The sequence below is a fragment of the Arachis ipaensis genome, chromosome B6 (genome assembly GCF_059453495.1).
Source record: "Arachis ipaensis isolate K30076 ecotype BB chromosome B6, ASM5945349v1, whole genome shotgun sequence".
Lineage (NCBI taxonomy): Eukaryota > Viridiplantae > Streptophyta > Magnoliopsida > Fabales > Fabaceae > Arachis > Arachis ipaensis.
In genome coordinates this window covers 121326741-121332392 of record NC_142441.1, presented here as the reverse complement: position 1 = coordinate 121332392, position 5652 = coordinate 121326741, and the positions used below count along the sequence as shown (strand labels likewise).

At 35.0% G+C, this 5652-nt stretch overlaps 1 pseudogene; it reads left to right on the top strand.

The window, feature by feature from the left end:
• Positions 1–3828: 3828 nt before the first annotated feature.
• Positions 3829–5023, top strand: LOC107647197 (phosphoglucan phosphatase LSF2, chloroplastic pseudogene; annotated as a pseudogene).
• Positions 5024–5652: the final 629 nt, after the last annotated feature.

Here is a 5652-nt window from a genome sequence, read left to right as displayed (position 1 = left end):
CCACCTCGTGGTGACCGACCGGCATCCTGAGTCCCCCTTTGTGGAAAGTTCTGAGACATGTGCCCAAAATGACTGCACTTATAGCATAAGCCCGAACCAAAATGAGAAGTCCTATTTGGGTGATAGCTCTCACATCTCTGACAACTCGAATCATCCAAAGCAGCCAATGTCTGGTTTCTTCTGTCATTTCCCTGGTGGTCCTCATTTGTCCTGAAGTTATTCCGTCCTTGAGAAAATTGTTGTGGGTATCCTCTTCTCTTAAATTATTGGCCCCTAGGTGCGAAGTTCTGATTGTGTTCCCTTCGGTAAAATTCCCGGCTACCATTCCTTGTCATAGCAGCGTTCTTTAAACATTCTTCCATAACCCTACTCTTGTTCACCAAGTTGAAGAAAACTCTGATCTTCATCGGGCCCAATAAACTAAGTATATCACTCCGGAGTCCTCCTTTGTATTTGATGCACTTCCATTCCTCAAAGTCTCTCAGAGCACCTTGCCAAGTCTTAGAAAATCGACATAATTCCTCAAATTTGTTTGTGCATTCGGCCACAGACATTTGACCTTGCTTCAGTTGCAACAATTCAAGTTCCTTAGCCGTCCTGACCGAATTGGGAAAGTACTTTTTGTAGAATTTCAACTGAAAGGCATCCCAAGGTATTGCAACATTGTCTTGCTACAACAGGCGTCATGTACCCTACCACCAATACTGGGCTTCACCTGTTAACTGATAAGTTGCAAACCCAACACGTCGATTTTCAGGGACTTGTTGTGCTTGTAAAGCCCATTCCATCGCCTGAAACTAGTTATCTGCCTATGTGGGGTTCGTCGTCCCTCTAAAGATGGTTGGATTTACCTTTAGGAAGGTTGCTAAGTTCATGGCCCATTTTCTCCGCACCGCCATTCCCATTACTGGCTTGATTCCCCAAAGCCGCAGCCGTAGACTGCATAGTGACAGCCATGCTCTCCAGGGAAGTCATGAAGCATGCGGGATTATTCTCAGTCATCTCAGGTTCCGTATTACTAGCCCTATCTCTCCCTCGACCGCAATTATGTCCACGAGTCGCCATCTGGTCCCTGTTCACATCAAACAAGTGATATCAAGGTGATCAGTCTCAATATCGCAAGTTTTGTGCTTCAAAGTTCCAAATGCATGCTCATGAACATTTATGCCACATATATCAGTTAGATATCCTAAGAGCACATAGACACACGCACAGAGTATGCAAAAAAGCATAGTCAGTCTGTCCCTCAGGCTCAACAGGAACGAACTACTCTGATACCATAATGTAACACCCTACCACACAGAGCTTTATACCTAGGATGTAAAACAGAGATGACGAGGCGCTACGACCTCTAAAAATAAAATATATATATATATATATATATATGATATAGTAAAAAAGGGTTTATATCTAGGAGTCTAATGAAGAAAATTTAAACAAAAGCGTTAAATAGAAAAGCGCATCACTCACGTAAACGATATACATAAACCGGATAGGATAAGAGTAAAGCAAAACATAAATACATAAAAGAAAAGTTCCAAGATACAGATAGCAAAACTTCTGGCCCGGCTCGCAAAGTTAAAATCGGACAAAGCATATAAACATATATACATATATACATATATACATGAGAATCCTAAAATGACCCAAAATACTGTTTACAGAACCTGTTTCTCTGAATCGACCTCTAAGAGGAATAAAACATAATATATACAATGGAGATATAAAGTATTTACATATATATCGAAAACCAAAATAGAATCCCCAAAAATTTAGAACCCTTCGCTTCAGAAACTTTTAGAATGCCTTAGCGAGGTACCTCACGTTCTGCATCTGAAAACCACAAAATATGTATGGGGTGAGAATCAGAGGTTCTCAACATGGTAACGGTGCCCACATAAATAAGATATAAGGTCCTAGGAAAGCCAGAGGCAATCCTAGGACTCTGACACTTAGATTATAAAACTTAAAGAATTAAAACAGAAAACCATAAACAAGGGTGGTTCTCTAAGATTCCTAAACTTAACCAAACTCTAACCTAAACCCTTAATCCTCCACCTTCTTCCAATCCTCCAAACTCTGATAGGACCACACAAACAAACAAATAGACAAAGGCAAACACAATTAGAGTACAAGTAATGCAAGTAGTAAGTATAACAATTAGCCATACTGATTCACATAGGCACTCCCAATTAATGCACAAACACAACAAGAAAATGGAACATTTGTAACAAAAACTTTTTAACAAATTTAAAATTGTTACAAAACATTTTGATCTTTTGTAACGACTTGGTTTTTTTTGTTACAAATTATATTGCCTTTTGTAACAAACCAGTGTTATGTTGCAAAAATTTATAATATTTTGTAATAAAAGATAAAGTTGTTGCAAAAGTTCAAAATATTTTGTAAAAAAATATCCGTTTGTTTCAAAAATTCCAATTATTTTGTAACAAAAAATTAATTTGTCACAAAATTCAATATTGTTTGTAACAAGCTATTTGTTTGTCACAAAATACAAGAATTTTTGTAACTAAAAAAATTTATTTTAAAATGTTAAAATCTTTGAGATAATTTTATTTTGTTTCAAAAATTTTATTTTTTAAAATCTTATTTGTATTAATTAATTATTTCTATAAAAAAATTAAAGATTAAATGATTAATTTTTAAAAATGGTATATATTATTTTATATTTTTATAAAATTAATATATAATTTTTACTAATATTTAAGTCTTAAATGTTGACTAAAAATTAATTTTTTTAAATTAAAAAAATTAATTGTTAAACATAAATAAAAATAGTTAAAATTTAAAAATAAAAACAAATATAAAAAGTAAAAGCTCTAATTCTAACTCTCACCTTCGCTCTTCATTCTGCTATTCACTGCCCTCGTCCACTCTCACTGCCTCCACGGCTCCACCTCTCACACTCAAAGTAACCTTCATTCTCTAATTTAAAATAAATTTATAACAAATATTATTTTTTGTTTCATTACCGCTCTAATATTTAATATATTTTTACACTTAAATAAATTTTTGAAAACTCACTTAAGAGCAAAATATAGGGCTCTAATTTTTTTTGTCCCTCTACTAGTCCTAAATCCATCATAACCCAACACTCATCATTAAGCCAGTAAGACCTCCGATTGTTAGAAAATAAATAATAAATTATCTGTGATTTATTATAGTTATTCATGGTTTTATTTTCAAAAAAAAATATTTACTAAAAAGTAATTAAATTAAAGTTATGAGATTTTGAGTTTAAAATTAATTAAAACTCATATAATTTTCATAAATATTTAGATATTTTTTATTTAAAATTTAAAACTTTAGTAATTTAATTACTCCTAATCTTATTAAAAATACTTATTCTATACCTTAATTTTATTAAAATTCTCAAATAAAAACATAACTAACCCTTACCCTCGCCTTTTTCTTTCCCAGCCGCCCCACACAAATACTCAAACCCTAAACTATACACACATACACGGAACGGAAAGAAAAGGAAAGAAAAGGAAAGACGGGGGAGCTTGAGGGGGGAAGAAGGAGAAGGAAGGAGAGGGGGAAAAAGGAAGACGGCGGCGGTGGATATCACTGCCACCGTCGCCGCTGTCTTGTCGCTGTCGGGAGAGTCATAACGAGAGGGGAGAGAGAGACGAGCTCGCGAGAGAGTAGCGTCGCCGTCACTGGAGGGGAGCCTGGCTGTCCTCGTCACTGCCAGCTCCGTCGCCATCGTCACCATTGGAGCTGCGCGAAGCTGTCATCACCGTTGTCACCATTAATGCTTCTCCTTGTCGTTTGTGGGCTATCACCTCTTTTGCTTCTGCTGCCATGCCATCGTTTGCCCCTCTAGACATCGCTACTTTTGAATCGTGTTCTGTCACTCGAATATGCTGCAAGAAGCTATCAGAAAGTGGCATTGATGAGAAGAAGCACAAACCCTCCACCAGCAATACCACTGCCTCTAAATCCAAGGACATAATGGAAGATTACAATTTTGCTATGAAGAGGATGATGAGGAATCCTTATGAGTATCACCACGATCTGGGTTAGTTTCCTCTTTTTTCCCTATTTGTTAGTTATGACTGCCAACTGTTTGATATAATGATGGGTTTCCTTTGTTAATTACTTGCATTTTGTATAAGGTGCTAGAAGGAACAGTTAGTACTGTATTAATTTGTCTCTATTATATAAAATGCATAGCACAGTAATATGATTGTTGGTGCTGGTGCTGATCCAATCTGTGATTGATTTATTTCAGGTATGAATTACACACTTATAACTGACAATCTCATTGTGGGATCCCAACCACAAAAACCTGAAGACATCGATCACCTCAAGAAGGAAGAGGGTGTGACATACATTCTGAATGTGCAGCAAGATAAGGATGTAGAATATTGGGGAAATAGACTTGAGGTCGATAACAAGGAGGTGTCACGAACTCGATGTTCGACATATGAGGAGGCCGGTAAGTAAGAAAGTTGCAAGCCTACATTTCAGTCAATTTTGCTGAGAAAATAGACTCCCACTCTAAATTTTAGGAAAGTATATACAACAATGCCAACTTATCTTGCTCAATGGCATTGTCATGAGATAGAAATTTTAATTTTTCCTATATGGTTAATACAATGTATGGCTAAGTCAAGGATCCATATACTTTTGGTGCAATTGACATTGCACTTTAAATGTGTTAGAAAACCTTTTTCTGAAAGAGTTGTGAGTTTGTTAAATGCTTTGCTTGCTTTTCTGAGACTGGATTATAATTCATAGCTTGATATATTTTATAAATCTATTTTATTAGGCAATAGACTTTGATCCAAACTCCTTGCGAAATGTCCTACCTAAAGCAGTCTCATCATTGGAATGGGCAATCTCAGAGGGAAAAGGAAGAGTTTATGTGCATTATACTGCTGGACTTGGGAGAGCACCAGGGGTGGCAATAGCTTATTTGTTCTTATTCTATGACATGAATGTGAGTTCTAAACTTCCACCTATCTTTGATTCAAGAAATGATTATCAAATTTGATATTGTTAAGTGTAATGTTATGGTTGCACTAATTTTCTTGCTAGATATGAAGTTTAACTCATGTTATGGAAAAACAGTATTTTTAATCTATATGATAGATTAATTTATAGTTTCTTAAGAAGTCTTAATTATCAAGAAAAGAATGTGTTATCTTTCTTGTGACAGCTAATTGCCTTGTGTTATCTTTCATGAATGCATTGCTAATTGCCTTGTATTTACTGCAAAATAAAAAATATAAAGCAAAATTAGCAATTCTTTATGAATGCATTACTAATTGCTAATTGCTCTTAACCTTGCTTGATTTTCTGTAGCCACCATTATTTATGAATGCATTGCCAATTGTTGATTGCTCTGAACCTTGCTTGATTTTTTATAGCCGCCATTCTCTATTTCCAAACTTTCTTTGCATTACTATTGCTTCTGCAATAACAGAAACTCTGTTCAGGTGCTTCTCTATGTTCTTATCTTGTGTTTTGATATAAACCTCATTATGAAACTTTATGAGTGTAAAAGCATAAAAAAAATTCAAGTATATTTGTTATGAAGATTTAGGTGAAAATTGTGTTTTGTAATGATTGTTTGACAATTGATACTTATGTAAATTTAATAAATTTGTTCACTAAGTTGTG